Source organism: Etheostoma cragini, chromosome 19, assembly GCF_013103735.1.
Source record: "Etheostoma cragini isolate CJK2018 chromosome 19, CSU_Ecrag_1.0, whole genome shotgun sequence".
NCBI classification, from domain to species: domain Eukaryota; kingdom Metazoa; phylum Chordata; class Actinopteri; order Perciformes; family Percidae; genus Etheostoma; species Etheostoma cragini.
The window spans coordinates 13,320,094-13,343,576 of NC_048425.1; the positions used below are offsets into that span (position 1 = coordinate 13,320,094).

Here is a 23,483-nt window from a genome sequence, read left to right on the forward strand (position 1 = left end):
TGAGTACTTTCACACAGAACGCAAATAGTATGTGGCAATAAAGCACCTTCATTTTTTGGGGGGAAAAGTTAGCTTTTTCTGAGCTGTCGCACTGCGAATAAAGACATCACCTACATTGTGTTATTTACCTGGAGGATCATACAGTACAATGGGAGGCTGTATAGACAGTTATTACTACTTTCTACCAGCGTTCACCAGAGACACTCTTTCCATTCTTAACTTTTGCCATAAAAGCCCTATAGATAGATAGATAGATAGATAGATAGATAGATAGATAGATAGATAGATAGATAGATAGATAGATAGATAGATAGATAGATAGATAGATAGATAGATAGATAGATAGATATAAAACAGGAAATTGTATTTAAAAAGCTTACAGTAGAGGGGAAACAAGGCAGGACACCTCTTTTGGTGTTGAGGAGCTGCAGCATTTATTTTATTTATACTCAAATGAAAACTCTAGCTACTGTAAATTCACTTGATTTCTTTAACGCTAAATTTGAACTCTCCTGTGTTCCAATCACTCTCTCTCATCTACTCACACCGCATCTCCAGACACACTCTCTCTCGCTTCAGCAGCTTCCTTAAAAGGACCTCAAACTGTCCCACCGACGTGGTAGCTGAGCTTGTGCGAATATTCAAACCTATTGAAAAACCGTCGCAAAATTGCATTGCTGTTGGTATGACATTTCGATGCCAAATAGTTGCATGCAATTATTTCCCATTTTTGTGTTTATTCATCAAGCCACCAATGTCAAATAAGGAGTATTTGTTCTATCATCCTCTACATTGTTCCAAACTTTAACTCAAAGAAACATTTCCCAAACGTAACACATCCTGCTGTTACAGTCTTCATTTTCAAAGCAGAGGAGAGACATTTGCAACAGAGATAAAAGCAGCACTAATGAGAAGTTCTGCTTTTTTATCTGTATCCCTCATGGAAATATGAACTAGTCTTCACTGTGGAATTGCATGCCTGTGTTATCTGTAAATACATAATTTTCAGTCTAAAAAAAGCTAAGTTTAAACAAACAAGTGAGTCAGGTTTCATAGAGTGAGTGAGAACATGTGACAGGGAGCATCAAGCTCCTATTTTCACAGATATAAAAACTGCATGTGGTTATTAATCTCCATACCCATTCACCTGACTGCCAGTCTCCAGAATACTATTACAATAAACACGCATACTGTATACTGACGCTATATGTTGTTATCACACATTTCACACAATAACCAAAAATAAAACAAAGATAATATGATGACACTAATGCTGCAAATAGTTTAAAAGCCAATTTACTTTAATACACTTTTCCCTGAACCTTACCCTTTTTAAGATTATTTTTTGGTCCTTTATTTGACAGGACAGCTGAAGACGTGAAAGGGGATAGATAGGGGGGATGACATGCAGCAAAGGGCAGCAAGTCGGCGTCAAACCTGCGCCTGCTGCATCGAGGAGTAAACCTCTTTATATGGGCGCCTGCTCTTCCAACTGAGCCATCTTGGTCTACATGACGCTTATCTGAATTGTCCCTACAGTGTTTTTTTACTGGAGGTGTAACTATTAGATGTACCTGCGTCTACATCTGTGTTTCTCTGTCTCAAGCTCGGTTTTCAAAGTGATATTAAAATAGAGCTTCCCTTAATAAGCCTTGTTTGTTTCCAGCAGGCGAGATCTCAAGCCTGTGAGACTGGCCCTACACAAAAATTCTCTTTCCATTTATAGGCCCAGCTTGACCATTCCACAAGTCATTATCTGGGCGAGTCACCCAGATAGCATCACGTAGACTGATAGATGGCCCCGAAATCTTTTACTGTGAATATGTTTAATACTCAATCTGTTGGAGAGCAAGCAGCAAAGCAGAGGGGCATTTCTTTTCAAACATGCATGTAAAAAAATTAGCAAATAAAATAAGGGAATATGTAAAACACATCTGCCAACTGGGGGTAACTTGAGTCCTACATTTGCCCCAGAACGATAGAGCATATAGTGAATCTGCCCTGGCAAAGTGGATGTTTTCTTGGTTCTGAGCTGGTTTTTCTTCCCTGTACCCATATAGTACATTTACTTTTGGTTCAGAAAAAGTAAGACAACAAATCAATCAATTTCTTACATTTTTTTTTAAGACTTTAAGTAGAAAAGAAAGTTTTTTGTTCCAATTTTAAAGATAGAGTGACATTCATTATTTAACACTGGGAATGCTCAGCATCCCTTTGACTTCACTTTTGAAAAGACAAATGGATTTTGTCTGCTGATCTTAACTATTGGCTATATGGAATCAAACGTAGAAACTAGGATAGATGTTTGCTTTAAAAAAAAGGTAATATCCCCTTTAATATAAGAACAAATGTTTTTGCCTTACACAAGACTCTACGTCATACAGTTCATTAGCTGTGAAAGGGGGCATAGTGTAGGCATAGGGCTCGGGGGGTGGGGGGGGGGAACCTTTACCAATAAAAAAGCAAGTCTCTGCTGAGTGATACCTCACGTAAGACTATGGGCTCTATTGCCATCCGGCACAACATTACTTTTAAATATCGCTGGATTTTATAAGGGAAAACGCTAGGTATCCTCAGTATTTTAACATTGAGCATCTTTAGTTTGCAAAGGTGAATGTATATTTTACTGGGAACATATCTCTTTAACAGATAAAACCACCAACTATTTCTGCAATCTGCTCAATCTATTACGCTAGTGTGTGGCCAGTTTGACTTGGGGCCCAGACAAATGTGGTTCTGCCGCAGATGTCATAATCATTTTGACAGTATTGTCTAGCCTGTTGATATTTGATTCATCCGTTTCTTAAATCATTCCTTCTGCTCCACAGACCGGTGCAAGGAAAATACTGTATATTTTGATTTACTCAAACCACTAAAAAAGAATCTGTTGCTGTATAGTGGTGGGAAGCTGTGCCTTCATTCCAGTCATTACTATTATTGTTGTTAATTAGTACATTTACTGTCAAATATCAGTTAAGTCAATAATTATATTGTAGGCTATATGTTCCAAAGCATATATTATAGAACATACAGTACCACCTTAAGGCAGAGGGTCCCAACATAAACACCTTTTTAAGTGTTTGATATTGATATTGATATATTGATATATTGATATTCGAATATTGTGACTGTCTAAGAAAGGCATTCATTTCAATCCATGCAATGTTGAGCTGTTGTTCAAGGTTTCCAATCAGATCAAGGTAGAATGGGTCTACATTTATCATTAACAACCTATACACAACATGAGATTTCAAAGACACCCACAGTGGTGATTAAACATCTCCCTTACACAGGCTTCACAGGGGTAGCATTTATTGCATGGCAGTTTATTGGGTTGCTATATTTTGTGCTGAATGTTCCGCCCCCTGAATGTCTACCTCCAGTGACATTACCAACAATGTGAAAGTGCTTGCAAATCTTTTCTTTACAGGACAAATTAAAAATAACAACTGATTGCGTATTGATTACTGCCAACTGAAACAATTAGAGAGAGCCATCTGGACCATGATCTCTCTGCAATGTGCTTGGCACTCATTGTGACCTGTGGAGATAACAGAACCTTTTTCAAGGGTTTTCAAAGCATCCTATACATTTGAGTGGAGGATGAGGTCACTGGACGTTTTGTACTCTGGACCCTTATTAAAAGTATGAATGTTGTTCAACATGAGTTGAAGCATGCCTGAACAGAGGAAACTGTCAAAAGTGTTCCACATCACATCAGCTCACAAAGGCAGTCTTGGTCTGGAGAAGTAATTATTTGCACTGAATGGCCACATATCTGAAAGCATGACAAAGACTGACCTGAGTGATGCTTACAGCTGGGGTTTTAAAGCAACAAACCAGTGTTTTGTTCCAATACACCTCACCTGGATAACAAAAAGCAGTCTTTGACATATTGTCAGTTGTCACTGTATGTGAACAAAGAAAGACATGTTGCTTATTCAAAGCTCTCAAATATTGCAAATATCAAGGCCGCACACTGAAGAAAAGAAACAAGAAATGGAATTTCAGTCTTCTGTTGGTAAGGGACACATCCCAAATCAACTTGTTTGTAGTTTGTTATCTTTCTTTCAGTTTATTTTCATCTATTGTGTGAATGCCTTTGTTCAATCATTTTAAGTGGGCAGTAGACCCTACTGATATCTACTGGTATTGAACCTGAATGTATTTTAGGGCCAACATCTATTACGGGGCCTATTTTGTACAGTGCACACAACTTTGCAATTGACATTATTTAACATACTGTAAAGCCTTCAAAGTGAATTAGTGTTTTAATTTGGTGAGTAGTGGCTATACTCACTGTTTATTGTTCCATGTCAAAGAAAATGGCAGTGTGCTAATGTTAGGCCATGTTCCCAGAGTAAGCACTGCACCAACTAAGACACAAATGGACATGTACTAATGTCAATAAGTACAATCGACAAATTAGCAGGTAACCTGCTTCTTTACAGTTTTCAGAAGTCACGTGCAGAAGATGGTGCTCTTCACACACACATTAATACAATTCAGTAGAAACAAATATGTCCCAAGAATAGATTTCCCCTTCAATAAGAAAAAAGGATCTCCAGACAACGTAATATAAAGTAATACTTACATGCTGGTGCACACAACCATAAATATTGTGATTAGGGCTGTAATCTCTAAGTCCACTTGTCGATTTATTGGTCGATACGTTCTGGCTAGACCAAAATTCTGATTGGTCGATTTTTTTTCGTATTTCATCCATTGGAAGCATAGACCTTTACGGTTTATGGGTGGAAAGCACTAATTGCTTATGGGGGTGTTTTCGGAGCAGCCCTGTTGCACAGGTAACAGTCTGTCTTCAGAACACCCCCCTTGTTTTCACTTTTTTTGGATTAGCCCGTCCCACTGGGGACAGATTGAAGAAAGAACTAGAAAGCCTTGTTTTAGTGGTTTGCTGAATATTTATTTAACTGTGAGTGTTTAATATACAGTCAGTTCTCCTCTACCATGTCAAAGACATCGCCAGTGTGGCAGCATTTTACAAAAATAGATAACACGAAAAAGTCGAATTCAAAGTTTGCAAGCAACAGTCTGCATATTGCAGCGGGACTACAAAAATGGCATATCACCCAAAAACGTTAAGCTATCTTTTCTGCGTTGGGTTTTCCTGTCTGTTTTGAGTAGACAAAAATAATATCACGGAAGGAATTGTCTACTTTGTTGCTCAGGATTTGAGGCCCATTGCTGTTATGGAGGGCTGAGGTTTTAAGAACTTGTTCATTTACAGCGCCAGCACGCCACACCAAGGCGCAAAATGTGAGGGACTCAAAGAGAAAGTTTCAGAGTTAATACAACACAGCAAGATACTGAGCGCTGTCAGAGCTGACAGACGAGTGGCATTTCAGTGGCATTTTATTGATTTAATATAGCCTACTGCAAATAACCTACAAGCCCAAGTACTGCGGGACAGTACAGTTAATTAATCTTGCATTTTTTATTTTTTCCGCCCCTCCGCACCACACCCCCCCAGTACATTTTTTTTTGAAATTTTCACGACTTCAGTCGACCAAGATTTTTTTTGGTTGATTACAGCCGTAATTGTGATTAAACCAATTTTAAGTTCTAGCAAAGAAGAAAGTATCAGAAGATAAGATTCTGTGTTTTCTTTCCACACAGAGTAGAGCAGCTCAAGTTGTTGTTATGTTGTTATGGTTGGACTTTACTGGAGTCTAAGTTTAGCTTTGATAAAAGGTCATATGATAAAGGCTATCAAAAGGAGGAATTGTTTTAAACATTCATTTCATTCCCTGCCTCGGCATACACATCGCTATGTGGCAGACAACATAATGCAACAAAGGAGTTCTAAATTCTATTACGGTTAAGAAATCATTTCCTTTTCAAACCATTTTGGTAGACGTTACAGTGATATCATGCTTATTATTGTGACGTTTACGAGAGTTTCATTTCCTCAAATCTCTGAGATAATAATCCCCACCATTTCCCCTGGAAAATCTCACCTGCTCGCTACAAAAAACATATGTCAAGGATTTGTCATTGTCAGCCAAGTCACCCTGAAATTTAAGTCAAGCCAAAATGCTAGCAGCAACAAATACACCAAAACAGGTCTAGCACGCGAGCAGAATAGGAATTAAATGCCCACTAAAACTTTGTATTTCGATGTGTGGCCAAGTGTCTCTCGCAGTCCTCGACTTTAAACACATTATGGTCATGAAGAATTTGATGAGGTTTTGAAGGCTCATTGGGGTTCTTAAGTACTGTAGGTACGTGCTTCCCACCAGCTGTACATATCATCTGCATTCAAACCATGTGGATAATCACCAGTCATACGACTACAATTTAACAATTTCTTTTAGACAACCTGTATGGCAACTTCAAAGAAAACTGCTCTCTATTACGTGAACCAAGACTTTCCATGTCTGAAAAAATAAAAACTTGTGATGCAGTGAAAGAATTGGAATTCAAATGAGCTGTTATCACAAAATGAAACCCATTCATAATGTTCCTGTACCTATTCTTTACACAATATGGCTAGGGTAACACACATACACATGTTCTAAAATTGATCTCAGTGTGATGTTACAGCCTTGAGCTCTAGCTGGGAATACAGGAAATTGACTTGTATCTTTTCATGCTGTATTTGAGAACAAGAGGTTGCTCTGATTCACCTCACTGCATGAGGGAATCAAGTCGATAAAAGGTGGATAAACTAGCTGTAGGACATTTGCACAAGCTGCATCTGTCTCTTAATAAATACCAACACTGGAACACACTGTTTGGAGCAGAATCTGCATGCATGGCTTTTTCCCCACACTTTACAGCACAGTAGTTTCCTAGCAGTATACTAGTGACTTTAAAAGGTAAAGTAAATCCCTGTCATGTAAATATATGGTATATCTGCAATGCACCACAGCTCTGCTGCACCAGCAAAAGAAGAATGACGCCAACTAGAAGAGGGGCTTTTCACTAATTCACTTTTGAAAAAAAAGAAAAAAAAAAAAAACTTTTGCATGCAAGAGATTCACAGCAGTTACAGAACAGCATCACTCTATTCCTGTAAGTGATTGCGTGCCTGACAGGCTGGTAAAGTATGATACAGTATAAAGCAAAGGTCAACATAATCTGTTGTTATCTTCCATTAGACTCTTACAAGGTTTCTTTTTTAACATCTTTTTATCTAGTCTTTCAAACTGTAGGGCTCTGGGTGACAATGGCATTTTAAAAGCTTTGACCTTGGATCCACACCTTTGAGTGCAGATAGCTCCGGCTGATCCAAATTGCTCTCTGTTCAAAGTCTGATAGGCATTTAAAAAAACAGTATATTGATTTGGCCAGGCTATTTCCTCCACTGTGACACTCTCCTCAGGCTGTTATTCCAGCAAGAAGATGACCTGCAGCAGGTCAGTGTAAGAGCAGGCATCATGAACTGGCTAAAACCAACACGTTACAAGCCATGGTCGCCAACTAAAACAGCAGTAGTTTGCACGCACACACAAAAAAGGCCAGCATTCCAAAGTCGCATAATGTCAATAAATGCAGTCTGCTGAAAATTGTAAAAACAACAATGATGCCCAACCTATGTCTCTTCAGGAATCCCTGCCTGATCATATATCTGCTCTGGCAGTATGGCCTTGGTATACACAAGGGATTCCAACATTGAGTAATGATGCTGTCCCATCTCCCACAGGATATGGACAACACTTTATTTATGAAGCCTGGAATCTGTCTCGGTTTTTTGGGGAAAATAAAACAGCTTGGCAATATGGTCATCTTTGTTTATTGGCTGGGTTACAAAGATGGTTACAACTTGGCATGAGCCATTATGTCCTTTTTCATGCTACAAATACATATAAAGTACTTACGTGGTAAAGATCACAGAGACCTACACACAACTACCCTGTGGAGTTTTCTGATTACTAGTATTGTTAAGATGCAACAAAAAAAAAAACATTTTTTTTGGAAGCCATGATGGATTTTTAATTGATACTATCAATAAGTGGGCATATAAAATGTAATATGTATTATAGTACATATACATTTTATGTGCCAACTCAATGTACCCTGTTATAATTAAGCAATAGACAATTGACATTGCTGTTGTCTCTGTTTAATGTATTTTGGAAACTAAAGAGCGTCCAAATGTGATCGCCTGTGTCCTGTGATTGCCTACGACAAAGGCAGAAGAAAAGCATTAACCTGGAGTTTGAGTTTTCAGACTGCTGTGTTGAAATCCAGACCCAAATGAACACTACATCCACATCTCTTTGCAGTAAAGCCGCTGGCCTGACAAAAAATATTTAGCCCTGCCACTCTTTCGATATTGGATATGTCACCCTCCATTGCCTGTACCATGGACCAATGTCAAATTCATTTTGCCTGCAGTGATTTTCTGTACCATGAAAAGTGCAATAGCTTTCAAGGAGATGATGCTGTCTATGAGAAGAATAAAAAGGTAAGGACATGGTTGGCTTAAATGGTACAGTCTGTGAAACTAAAACTACTAAATATGAATTGCTTTATTTAAAACCAGACACTTGATGAACTGTATTGTTTAAGCCAAGTAAATGACCTACACAAACATGAAAGTCATACAGGTGTTTTCACTTTCTGATTAGACCTCTCCACAGGACCGTGGGTGGGCACTGCAGGCTTGATTGACATCTTCATCTCTTTTTGTTGAGACTGTCAAATCGGGAAGACATATACCGTTAACTTTGTAATTGATATATTAAGTTTTGGTGACCTCACATATTTCCCAGCACAGCTTCAAAATTCAACCTGTGCAGAAGACTAATCAGCAAGAATAACTAAAAACCACTGTGTGGGTATGCTAGACTTGTCAAAACTTGATTAAATATGCACTAACAAAACAGTCAGTCTCTTAAGTGTTTAGCCGAAAGTGCTTACCAATTATTCCTTTTCTGTTTGCCTACACTGTTATCATTTGAGCATTACTAGTGCAAAAAGCCAAACTGGCAAAATACAAGGATTGTCAGGCAGAAGAAGGAGGGGGATTATACCGCCAACACAGTGACAACCAATTTGGCAAAACAACCACTACTTGGCTGCCACAATATGATATTTCACCAGGGGATTGGAACTTTACATGAAATGTCAGGGCAAACATTGACAATGACAGGTTGACCACTGAGGTAATCCATTACTGGGCTTTGATAATGGTGCCGCTCATGGAGCCTCCACAATCTTTCTGCGAGTCTCCCTCAACACCCTTGGGGTTTGGGGGTGGGGGGATGTCGGTGAATGATGTGATTGATGACTATAAAGATGAATGACTGATAGTCGAGCCAAGTCTGAGCCTCAGGGAGCGCACTGAGAGTTAATACAGCATCTCCAAATATGTCTTCCAAGTACAAGAGTGCAGATCAACCCATCTGCTTCAGTGTTTGTGCCATCAGGTGCAGCACAGTTATAAAGGCCTCTGCAGAGGGATGTGCAAATTGACTGCAATTTCCTCGTTTTAATACCTATTTAAATAAAGATAGAGAATGAGATGCAACTTGGCAACACTGTCACCAGAAATTCATAGAGCCCTGTTTGGAACAACTATTAAACTTAAACCAATTTCTTCTAATGAAATTAAATAAACTGAGAAGGTGGATATAAATTAAGTCATCTATAGACTAAAGCATCAGAATTATGTTTCTCTCACTATTACAAAACGTCTCTATCATTCCAATAGATGAAACAAATAAATCAAAAACAAATTAAGCATAAAGCTTCAAAGTCACCAGTTACATTACTGCAAGAACTGCAGCTTTAGAAGTGGCCAAGCAATCTTATATTGGTCCACACTGACTTAATTATATGAATGAAATCCGGATCCAAATGCATTTTGTCAAAAATTAAATGCCTAATAATATTCTGATACCCAAATTTATGAGGATGCAATGCCTGAAGTCCACATGAGGGTTAACTCCCCTCTATGTGTCATTTAAACATCCATTACTATACAAGACTCAATCACACAGTAAAAGGATTCAGTTTGACAAATAAAAGGTCAACCAACAGACAATAATTCATTGGCATGGTGCAACTCATTAGGTAAAATGTCAATTACATGTGAACATATATTTAAACTATTGAAAAAGTTGGATTTGTCTGTTAGAAAAGCATATTCATTCTTTTAGAACATGCTAACTCACAGAGTGGGGCCAACGAGTGCTGAAGCATGTAGTGCATAAAAATCAGCTATCATCTGTTGCATCACTCAGTACAGAGTTCAGCACACAAACTGTGTCAGGAACCACACAAATGTGTTTCCATGGCCAAGCAGCTACACACTATCCTCACATTTTATTTTATTTAGCCTTTATTTAACCAGGCAAGTCATTAAGAACTAATTCACATATTCTCAAATGACCATGCCCAATGCCAAGCGTCGGCTATGGTGGTGTAAAGCACGATGTTGTAAAAGGCCTCCACAATTGATTTAAAAAAGATAAGAGTGAAAGTATAACTATTAGATTATGAGTCTGTGCTGTAAATGAGTAAAACAGAAGTTTAGTCTAAAAGTTGTGAAACTTTCACTCTTACCTTCGCTCCACTCTGCCCGTGTCTCTCAGCATGCCGCATGCAGACCGACACGGGTAGGTTAACTTTAAACATGAAACAGCAGCCAATATCAACATACAAATTAATACACAAAAGAACATTCATTGTGTCTTGGAAAAAACATACAACAGGGTTAAGAATGGTGAGTGCGTTCTGTGTTTGTGTAGCGAGTGTGTGAGTGGGAGAGAGACAGAGGCTAAGCAGACCGCTCACAGCTGTTGGCGATTGGAGCGGAGTAGAAAACTTGCGGCCCCTGGCGCACGGTTGACTCGCGTGCTCCCAACATTCATCATGCCCATACTGCCTAAGCAAACACAGAATGTATCGCTTTCCAGAGCGTTGTCCAGTCTAAAACGAACGCCAGGTCTAGTTGTGGTGTAGTTGGAACCGATAAGCCAAAGGAAATTCTTTTTCTTTTCTTTTTTACGGTTACCCGATTCTCGGCTTTTTGGAATACGTTGTAATTTGGAACCGGGGTGTTGGTTCCCAACCCTAATAACAAGTACTTTTACTTTTGATGTACGTTTTGTTGATAGTACTGACAAACCTTTACACATGATTCTGAATGCGGGACTTTTACATGAATTTAACACTGTAGTATTGCTATTTTTACTCCGTTCAAAATCGGAATACTTTTCCACCACTGACTTTTTAGTATTTTTAAATTTCCCTGATCTCATTTACACGTAGTAATTATTTATCAAGCATTCATCACAGAGAAATGTAATCCTAAAACCATAACATTAACAAAATGAGGAAATCAAAAAACTAGTTTGTTGGTTAGGTGGTTACACTCGCCTCAAGCGGAAAGTACAGGCTATATTGCAACCAATAATCTCAGATGTTGCCTTGGGCTTTTTTTGGAGCTTCGGGATCTAAATGCATTCCCAATTCACCGTCCACAAGCATCCACAATGGATTATTTCCCTAACGCTCTTTGACGAAGCCAGAGCTAATTATCAAGCTACAGTAGGTCCTCTCATTATTAAAAGGAAGTACTAAAACATTTAGGGAATATACTGACATGAATAAATACACATTTAATTTTTCTTCACCTCAGGCTTGCTGCTGAATGAGATTATTACAAGGATACAATCAGAGCCTCTTGCACTGCCCACAGGTAGGAAAACTGGTGGCAGTGCATCAATCCATTTGCTCCTAGTGTATGAACAAATCAATTTCATTCTCTACAGAGCAAGTTGAGCTGTCAAGATGCTCCTCAAACAATTATCTACATGTCAGCACTATGGGAGGGCACACACGTGCAGATGCTCCTCCCTTTTCTTTTAACAAGCTTCACTCAGTCTGTGGATATATCCGTGAATATTTTAACACATTCTAGTAAGCAGGTTGCAAGTGCATTTACTGACAATAAAAAAGGGCAAAGGAAAAGACGAGAGTCACAGAAAGAGAACGTGTTCGAGTTGAAATGAAAAGCTGCCCACCACTGTGGTTTCTGTCATCAGTATTCTGGGTCACTCTGAGATACTCATTTATTTATTTTATTCTGTCTCTCACTTCCCATTCACAAGGTCGGGGGCTTTTTCAGATCACTCTGTGTGATGGAATTTACCCATTGTTCCCCCCTGGAGAGTTAACTCCATGAATTGTCAGTTTGAAATAAACTGTGAAAAAAGCGATTCAAAATCCAACCCAAGTTCTTGGGAGCAAAGGCAGAGCGGTGGTGGTGAGTGAGACAGAAGGGAGGGGACAGGTGTTAGGAAGGGGATCCAAAATGTCTTCTTATTTGTCTTGTGCAAAGTAAGAAGTAGAGAGTGTTTGAAATTCTGGACTGAGTCGCCAGGCAGATCATCTTTATTCCCTGAGCAAAACAGTCATCTTGGAAAAAAGTGTTAAATTACTCCACATTTTCTGCTACGGGCGATTGGACGAACCAGCAACCAATAGATTGTAAAGTGCCACAGGAAGCTTGGGTGAGGAAGGTTAATGAACCCACCTTTTCCATCATCCCAATGGGCGTTTTTATGGGAGAAGAATTAATTACTTGTGACAAATACATCGGTGCTTGGACTGCCATTTCTGCCAGGCAGCCTGTGAACAAAAACATTTTTCCAATGCGGTTATATTAGCCATGGACTTGCCTAATCAGTGCCCCGTGCAGAAACTCAAAAGACACATAACCGAAGCAACCTCCCTGGACTTACTGACAAAACATGACAGCCCATAAAAAATGCAAAGTTCACAAGCTCTGACACTGAGGGAATGCGGTTTCCAGAATAAAACACTCCCATTATGCCTCTAGTCTCTGAGGGAACGCCCATGCTAATTGACTGACATTCGTCCTTTTGAGTTCACAGCTCCACTGTCTTCCGGCCCCGGCATCATAGGGAGAACTGCAGAGTTGTAATTTTTTGGCCATAATTTTTTTTTTTTTAACGCAGTGCAGCAAGATGCTCGAAAATGGTAATAAAATGATTTGCTCCCAACTCTCCCACAAGCATTGCCATGATTAAAATGACATGTTTTAGTGTCCCCCTTTGGCAGCATATTGACCCCATTAATCACACTGTTAAACGCCGTTTCTTTTTCCGTATTGGTCCGTTTAATGAACTGTTTATCGGGTTTGTGTGTTGGAGAGTGCCAGGTTCTGAACCAGAATTATTAAGCTATTAAAGAATAAATAATATGGAGTTTTAATAATTAAGATCATGCTGGCTTTTGATTGCATTCATTGTTCTTGGCAGAGACCACAGATACAAGATATTGTATACAAATGATGCATTAGCTGTATGACTAAATAAATATAAAACCAAATGTTTAAAGATTACCTGACACACAAAGAAACAGCTATAAAATATGTGGAGGGCTGCCTACAAAATAAGGCCAACTGTCTCTCTTCCCTTTGATGATCCACCCACTGACTATCAATACACTTCTGCTTCAGTATATGCACAAGGCCAAGCTCACCTGAAGTCCTTTGAGCCTAAAGAGACGGGTCCCCGAAGGAGAACATTAATCCTTACACATGCCTATACCTTTGTATAATCCTGCAAGACAATAACAGAAAGACAGGGTGAGATATGACCCAAGAAAGAGAGGTAAAGATTTTAATGTGGATGTCAAATCACAAATAAAACAGAGGAGCTCATTTACCAAGGCTTTAGACAATACGGTCATTGAAAGCACTGAAGGATAGCCACAGCAAGACAATTAAATGGCTATCCCTTTCTCTAATAGTGGTATTTGGTGGAGGAAGGACAAATTAGAATCCAGTGACTTACTTATTAAAGCAGAAAGCTTGCCTTTTAATTTCTGTGCTGTGCCACCCTGAACTCACAAACTACTCAGAACAGCACAGCAATGAGTTATTTATTATGTGATACAAGACATCTTTAGCTGAAATTGAAGAAGAAAAAAAAAGAAGAAAAAAAACTTAAAAAATGTCAATTTTTTTAAGCCTAAGTGTTTTGTCTGGTTAAGTAAAAACAAAACACCCATACTGATATTAATACAAACATATAAAACATACAGATATGAACAGGGAAATCATTTGTCTATTGTTTTAACAATGCCTAGTTATAGCTGTAATCTGCGAAAACATTAAAAATGTCCAAAGACAGCAACTGAAAACATTTTCTTCACCTTACAAACTTGAGTACGAACACAACTATCTGGTTGTTGGAATCGTCATGAAAATAGCGCATCACAATTTGCTGTAAAGGTATTTGGCATCAATGTTTATAGCTGTATGGAAAGCAACCTAGATATTCAATCCATTTGTAAATATCGAGGGGCTGACCCTAAACAAAGACAGTAGGTACTGTAATATAGAAAACAGTGCACAGTGTATCCAACAAACAATCTGAAAATGCACTCGATTGTACAATTTAATCAATCTACTTTGTCTAGGTGTCCTGTTGGGAATCGCACTTAATTGACACTATGCATGCAGGAATACTAAATAAGCAGTGGCATAGATTGCCTTTAAAGCTCTCTTCGTTGTGCATAATTATGGAAACACAGACACAGATGCTCTGGGTGATACGATGGCATCAGAAGGCTCACTTAATTTAATGCAGGCACATCATTTGTCCTATGGGAACGTCATCCTAATACAGGAGCTTATTGCAGATTTAGTTAGATACTAATTTCAGTCATAACTCATATAAAAAGGACACCAGCATTGCTACTGCATAAAGTGTTTAGGCAATAGACAAAGGTTCCGAGTTGTATGTTCAATTTGTTCCCAAAAGGAGGGAGGACATGACCTGACTGACAGAAACGTATTTATTTTGTTATTGTATATTTATGTTTGCTTTTTCTATAGACATATAGAAACATAAATACATATACATTCTATAGGCTACTACTACTTTTTTTATAAAGTATATTTTTGCCCTACAAGTGTGGGTATTTTATTTTGGAGCAAATCCATATATATATATGACACTTTAAAAAAGAGGGGCCAGACATCCAGCTGTATTTTCCTCTAAGATATGATAATACTTGGAAAGCCTGGAGTCGACTTTCTATCCAGGCGGTCATTTGTTGCCTTAAATTGCTCCCAAGACAAGGCCATTTGGTTCAATCATATATGATCTACTTGAAATGGTATATTGTCAAAGGTTTGGGAGACTTGTCTTGGTTAGCCTCTCTACAGGGGAGGAGAATACCACAACTGTCCATAATATCAGATATAAATGAATAGCTGCAGTTCTGAATTGAAATTGCTCTTGGTAAGCTTCGGGGTCATTACTTTAAGTTAGATGGTAGAAAAGGAATTTTGACTGAAACTCATATCTCAAGAGACAATGTAAGGTCATGGCAGTAACATGGGAAGGGCAGTGCGTTGTAGAACCATGGATCATGTGTTGAAGGAGCACTATTTGTAACACTGATTTACAACACAACTTACTGTGTGTTTTGATGACAGAGTGGTCAGGCAAACTGCCTGGAATAAAAAAAATAGCACTGCTTTCAAATGGACAACATTTAAAACAAAACAGGACGTCCGGCAGTGAAAAATAAAACAAACAATACACTGGGCGAAAACTGGGAGTCTGTCACTTGTTGCATATTTGCTATTCTTTTGTGATTTGACAATACATCTAGGGACAACAATGTGACATCTACTTTAAGACAAGGAAACAAATAAATAAATAAATTGTCACTACAAGACGGACAAGGATCCCAAAAGTTCAAATGCCAATATAAAAATAATGAGGATGCATCAAAAGGAGAGATGAAGGGAAAAGGAAGCCCTGACATACTTTATGAGAAAGACATCATATCCAAACTGTCTAGTAAGCAGCCAGCTAGCACTATTACCACTGCATTATAGCAAAACATGGGGGGACTTGAGTGGAAACCTGCTCTTTAATTACATCAACCATTCTGAAACTTGACAAGTGGCTTGAGCTTTTGATTTCAATGTGTGAAAATACAAACTTGATGTGAAAAGGGTCACAGCCAGCGTTCATTAGAGATGCACCGATTACAATTATTCATCCGATCCAGATTTTTCATTGAGTTTGACCAGCAGATACTAACCAATTTTCTATCTTTTCTTTAAAAGTATTATTTAATATTTTGCACAGAACATAGATTTTTTGAATAGATAATCAATCACTATGAAATAGAACTATATAAATTACTCCTGGGTCACACACACACACACACACACACACACACACACACACACACACACACACACACACACACCTAAAGTGCAATGTTATGGAAGAACCTTTTCACAACTAATATCCAACTGAAAAAATGTGATATATTTAGTAAACTAAACTTCTGTAGGCCTTTATATGAAAACAGGGAAAACTGGTAATGGCAATAAAATATATAAATAAAAATATGATAGCTCTGCAGTAGATTTAAATTTCTCAACACACACACACACACACACACACACACACACACACGCACACACACACACGCCTGTTTGAACGTCAACAGTAAGGTTACCCGAAAACAGTATGTAGTTCTTTTTTTTTGGCAATTTTGCTTTGTCATTCATTGTGCATTAATATCAGTCTTATCTGCTAACGTTAGCTATCAACTGTTACCTTGGAACAATCCAGCAAATAGACTGTACCCAATGTGAGTTACCGGAAACAGATGATTTAATGTCACTGCTCAACTTACGCACAGTTTAGCATGTAAACTAAACGCTGAGGTAAGATTCCTACGTTTTCAAAGTTGGTTTTGAACGGTATGCATCCCCACTAACCTGGAAAGCGTTTTAAACACTAACGTTAATACAGCGTGTTGGAGGAATCCAGGGCCAGCAGAATGAATATATACAGATAGGCTGAAGGTAAAATGTTATTTGGGAGTAGCACTGAGTAGCACTGAGTAGCATTAACTCTTAATGTAGCCTCCTCTGACTTTGCATTGAACATAGTTATGTCAGTGTTTGAAACTATTTTCTAACGTGAAAAAAGTCAAATTTGTTAAATAACTTATCAATGATCAAATGTTTGCCATCCCAGATGGTCCCCATCTTTAAGCAAAAGTTGCATCATGTTTTGACCTAAAATGTTAATGTATTCATGATAGACTGAAACCTGACTAAGTTAAGGGTTGATTTACAAGTTGTCTGCTTAGGATTAATAATATATCAAATGTAATGGAATATTGTTAAGGAAACTGTAACAGCCAAATCCCTACTCAGAAGACACAAATACAAATATCTTTAAAACCTTTTTCTAAATTTGTAGAACAAAGGAAATTAAGATTTGGAACACCATCGTCCATTTCAGAAGACTGTGTGTTATATAAACATACACAATAGTTGCAAAATAAGCAAGCTGACATCACTTCTTAATGAACAGACAATGTATTTCTTTGCAGTGCCACATATTTTGAATTATGTTTTTTTTAAATTAGCTATCAAGTTTGAGTATTATTGACTTTTATTTGTCATGTATATTTCTTTATATATTATTTATTCGGTTTTTCTATAAACAGTATACAACTGCAACTCCCAACAATGAATCACCTTGCAAACGGCTTGCTAGTAACAAAAATGTATAGCCTCCTTTCCGAATACAGTATTTCATTAACAACAGCCATTAAGTCTGACATTTCCACGTAAGCATACCCTCAGCATAAAAATCAACTATATCACAAACTTGCTTTTTCTCCTTCTGTGTGATTCTCTCCATCTGTGTGACAGTTCAATTTCCTGTGCAAAGCTTTAATTTGGAGCATCCTCTCTATACTGTATCTGGAGTTTAGATCTTACAAGGTCATCCAGGCATACAGAAGAAAGGGCCATTGTGCAGATATTCATCTGCAATGTGGTTTCTTATTTTACTCATGTGCCAGGGCAAGCCCAGAGCAGAACAAAGCTTATTTGCAGGGGGTCACTTTTATCTATACTTTTTTTTGTAATCAAATTTGTTTCATTTAAAGATCCAAACAAAATATTGGTACAGATGACAACCTACAAAAAAAGTTAACTATACACACCGAAGAAGGCACTGTGTACCTTTTCCAAAATCCTTCCTGGCGATCAAATTTCTCACTCCAAAAGAAAGAGGAAATACGGGAAGGAGGGAGACACAACAAAAACACAACAGCAATTACTGGACCTCCATTTATGCAAGTCGTGAAGAGCTCCATATACACGACATCCAGAAAGGAAAGGGTCCAAGTACGAATAGAAAGGTCATGAGGTTGTTTCCAACGGGTTGCAATCATGCAATATTGTTCCAGAACTGAGCAACAGGAGAGCAATCCCAGAACATGTAAAGATGTGTACCTTGAGCGTTAATTGGTCAGAACCGGAAATTACCTTCATGTGATGCTCTTTCACAGGTGTGAGATATGTCCTATGAGTTTTAGTGAATCTACTGATTGTCTGGATTGCATGATACTTCTGGAATGTTAGACCATACACTACCGGTCAAAAGTTTGGGGTCACTCACAAATTTCCATTGGACTCCATTATAGACAGAATCCCAGCTGAGATCAGTTGCCTTGTTTTTAACCAGGGCAGCAGTTTCCAGATTACATTATGTGCTTACATAATTCCATTAGGGTTGTTTAATGCTTTCTTAGTTAGTTTTTTAAAATAATATCAGATTAGTAAACAAAATTTGCCTTTGGAACATTGGATGAATGGTTGCTGATAATGGGAAATGTAGATATTGCATTAAAGATCAGCCACCCACCCAGATCAGCTGGTATCCTGTCTATAATGGAGTGTAATAGTAATTTGTAAGTGACCCCAAACTTTTGACCGGTAGTGTACATCATGCAGGTCGAGACGGATACTCAGTCCTGGGCAATCGCATACCCAGATCCTCTCAATAGGAAGGCCAGAGTGACCAGATATCACCAAGAACTGATAAAATCTTGATACCATACCAGTTTTTTGGCTGCATAGTAGATAACTTCCGTATAGGATGGATGGGCAGAGCCATCTGCCAGGGGCCATTGTACGCCTTGAGTGGTGATCTTAATTGAAGGTAAAAGATAAAAGAGGAACGTGGTAGACTAAATGCGTTTTGTAAGTCAGAGAAGAGAAACAAGCCAGCAGGAGGGGAGAGGTAGCAGAGAGCTCACGAAATTAATCCTGGATAAAACATTATTTTAACCACATATACAGGCTTTGATAGACATCGGGAGACCCATCTACTTTTCCATGTGTTTCCAAACACTGTTCAGAGCACAGAATATTTATGTTTAACAATCTGATTTACGCAAGGAAAAACTTCAAAGCCCAAATATTGCTTAACAATGGGGATGTTAGCAGAGATGGTTGGGTTGCGAGCAGGCTCATTAAAAGGTCCCATGACTTCATTAACATTAATATGCGTTCCCCCCGCCTGCCTATGGTCCCCCAGTGGCTATTAACGTCACCCTGGGTATCCTGCTCTGCCTTTGAGAAAATAAAAATTGAGATGGGGCCATCTTGCTCCTTATGACCTCATAAGGGGCAAGGTCACCTCGCCTTTCTCTGCTCATAGAATTTGGCCTACCCATGAGAGAGAGAGATCAAGGCTTTCAAACGAGCAAAGGGGCAGTTGGTCAAGGCCACACCCCCAGCCTCCACCTTGCCCCCCCTCTCTTCTCCTCAAAAGCTACAGACACAGAAATGGCACATACTAAGGAAAGCTCATTGTGGGACTGACTCTAGTGACTGTAAATCTGCACCAAGGCGGAATTTTGGGATATACACTTCATATATGGTATTACGGGACTACTAAGGTCTATATAAAAGCATCCAAATGTCATGGGACCCTTAAATGAAGCGGTGCAGACTTGGACCATTTAATTCTGAAGCCTGATAAGCTTCCATACTCCTCGCATAATGATAGGTGAGGAAGAGATTGGGAAGTGTTCTCTAGAAAAACAAAAAACAAAGAAAACACAACATCGTCTGCAAAAAGTGAGGTGATGCTAGGGCTGCACAATTATGGCCAAAATAATAATCACGATTATTTTGATCAAAATTTTCATCGCGATTATTCTCACGATTATTTGTTGATTTGAACCAAAATCTATTTTATTTTATTTTATTGTCACATACGCTATTTATAACTGCGAGAGGGAGTGTGATGGACGCTACTCACAGAGAGACGGCTGATCATTATGAACGGGTCCAGTACGGGTCGAACGGCAGACACGTCGTGTGTATCGTCACCGCGCTGCATTTTTATGAACTATGATATTCTGGCCGCGGGTCACATCTCTGGCCCAGGTCCAGAAGCTCCGTCTCACACGCTGTTACTGTACGACCTGAAGTTAGTTGCATTTAATGACTTCCTTCTGTGTTCTTCACCGTGGCGGAAACACTGGTACAAATACAGGTTTGCCCCTCATATTTAACAATATACAGCTGTGTTGAAACATTAAAAAAATTAGCACCGGTGCGTCCTAGAGGAGCTAACAGCTAACAGACGCTACTAGCACCGACTAGCACTGCTCACTGCTGTTGTCTGAAAAACAACAGACCGGACAAGATGTTGCGTTTACTGGTAAACTGGTAAACCTTGAGACCGACGTATAACCAACTGCTCTCTGTTGAGTTTTCCTCCCGTTACTCTGTCCTCTGTGACTGTCTACATCTAGAGACTAGGCTGCACGGTGCAAGAACAACTGATTAGTCTGACAGTAGTAGTGGTAAATGCGCTGTGCAAAAAAGAAAAAAAAGAGCGTTCAAATTTGACGCAAATTTGATCGTGGGAAGTCAAAATCGTGATCGCGATTAAAATTCGATTAATTGTGCAGCCCTAGGTGATGCTGTATATTACATCTGTATTCTCTTAAAACAGCCACTGGGCCTTTAATTTTGAGAGCTGCTAAGCTGAAAACGATGGTGACTGTGCGTAGTAGCATTAGTAGTGATAACGTTACAGGACTTGCCTCTACCCATTGGCGCTGTATTTGCGGTCTAGTATCGACATGAAGGTGAGCAAGCCAAAATGGGTGAAGCTGTGCACATGATTTTATCCAAATGTCAGTCTGCCACCACCCACGCACATTATCTCCGTTCAGCCCACTGTTGTGTTGGTTTCTGCCACAACAACATTGTCATTGGGTCCTCCAGCGAGAATCTCTGAAGGATATTTCCTATCTATTCATGTATTCTATACTCGGCAAGACTTGTCTTAGTCGGCTAAATGCATATTAGATACACAAGGTTGAAGCCATAAACTTATTTTGAATCTTGTTTTTCTTGCGCCTTAAGGCCCTGACAAACCAAGGCGACCGTCTGCCCTTAGTCCTAGTTGGGCCGACGGTGAGCGACCATTGCTCTAGTTTGTGCAGTGTGTCTCGCACCGTCCCCATGCGTTGGAAAAACACCCAAATCATCTATCTGATTGGCTGTTCAGCTTGAACCAGAGTGAGGAAACAGAGCTGTCAAAACTGATCGAAAATGACCATGGAACGTTCCTTCTAAAAAAAATTAAAATCACAGGTTTGAATGATTGGCAAACGTACAGCAACATTAACATAAATACTTGTGTAGGCATGTGATGAAGGCCATATTTTTTAACAAGCTAACGTAACCTTACAAGCCAGCAGCCGGTCATTCATTCGCTACACCCCCACTGTAGGGAGACTTCTTTTGCTGAGAGAGTGGAAGACAGCCTTGGCCATTTCAATCTTCCACACCCAGTGTCTGCCGTTTTCCGCTACGGATTCAAACAAACGCGGTTTGTTGTTGGCATAGACAGTTAAAGAAACAAACCAAAACAACCAGTTGTTCAGGACGGAGACCAGTGAGGATATTAGAAGCACTTTTCCGGTGATGGCTGAGCATTACTGCGCAGCCTCCAAGTGGGCTTGACGATGTAGATGTGACGTGAGCAACCTGTCTGAAAGTTGTAAGTCCTTTGGTAGCTGCTACAAGAGAAATAATTTAATCCTTCCCAATCTTGCAGAGACGGACAGCGTAGGTATATGTTAAGAGATAGGTACAGATTAATTACCACTAACTAAAATGCTAATTAACATTAGTAATTAGCAGCTAATGTCACAACAAACTGTATGCGAGCTTACCCTGTACTATACGGTGATTCTTCTACTGTGCGACAGCAAGTCGCAAGGTCATGACACAATCATTGGCCTATTTTTACAAAATCGTCGTGCAGGAACAGAACGTCCGTGGCAGTTGACCCTCAGCTGTTGTCCACGGTCTGTTCCAGTGCTAATTTTTTTTCCAAGACAAAGGCAACAAGGTCCAATGTGAGGCAACGCAACAGTCGGCCTTTGTCGGCACTGGTTCCTGGCTGTCGGCTTGCAGTGTCAGGTCCTTTAGCTCTGCCCTCCTAAGACACGAGAGGATGAGATGCGAGGACAGAGGAAACCAGTGGGGAATGCGACATCCTTATTCACTCAAGTGTCTCTTTTAACCCACACATCTGAACCCACAGCAATGTAGGCTAGATAACTTCATACTTCCTACAATGATTTCTTTCACCAGCAGCTCAGCTTTTACGTTGTTCTTTTACACAATACCGCCACACACCGTATACCCCAGTAAAATGTCAGGAAGGGATTAAAAAATGTATACCGCCCAAGCCTACCAGTATTGAGATGTAAAAACATGAAGGTCAAATATTGCACCAAAGCAACACATCAAACCGTAAACTCTGTAGAGTGTACATCAACTAAAGAAGCTTGAAAACCCATTGCAGTGCATCACACACACACACACACACACACACACACACACACACACACACACACACACACACACACAGTGTTTTATTGATTAAGGAATGCGCTTAAAGTAATTGCCTAAGGTCAATCTAGCCAGATAAACTGTTTTCTTGCTTCATTAAAAGGAAACCACAACTTCTCGCTAAGTCATTAAATGTGAGTTATTGACTCCCAGTCTCATGACATTTTGATACAAAAGAAAGGTTCCACAGATTTTAGATAAACTGATTGTGTTTGCTGCCCTTTGTCTTGTAAAAAATGCCTTTATCGGACTTGCACACATTTGGTTCGAAAATTCGTTTATTGTCAAAGAGGATGGATGGATATGACTTACAGTTTGATATACAGTATATCTTTTAGAACGGTCTATGAATGGCAGTTACACAGGTATTTATATTTTGTTTTGTATAAGTCATAGCCTATTTGTGTAATTTGTCTTTGATTACTTCAAACTAAACTACCATTTAATTCAGATTGACTGAGTATCAACTGCTTTACTGGAAATAAGCTTTTCCATTCATTAAATAAAAATCAATTTGGAAACCGTACACATGCTTAAGTTTGTTCGATCACAGTGAACATCCTCCGCTCTTGTTTTCGTCAAAGTTCCATCACTGTTACAGATTAGTGCAGTTCAGTGCAGATTCATTTGAAAAAAAAAGCAACACTGCATTACTGATAAACCATAACACAAGTAGAATAAAAATAAAAACAGGCATGGTTTTCATCACTGTGATGGATAACCAAACTCATGCAAGTTTCAAGTCAAGCAAGTTGAT

The 23,483-nt window shown here is 39.1% G+C and overlaps 1 protein-coding gene across 2 annotated transcripts in view; it reads right to left on the reverse strand.

Annotated features, from left to right (window-relative positions):
• The window catches only part of LOC117934569 (phospholipid-transporting ATPase ABCA1-like), a 186,270-nt gene that overhangs the window by 153,084 nt on the left and 9,703 nt on the right, over positions 1–23,483 (reverse strand). The window contains exon 3 of one of the 2 annotated variants that reach the window (XM_034856319.1): positions 13,483–13,562. The exons of the other annotated variant lie outside the window; for it this stretch is intronic. The gene's annotated coding sequence lies outside the window, so the exon portion shown is untranslated. The remainder of the gene's footprint in view (positions 1–13,482; positions 13,563–23,483) is intronic. 2 annotated transcript variants of the gene reach the window in all.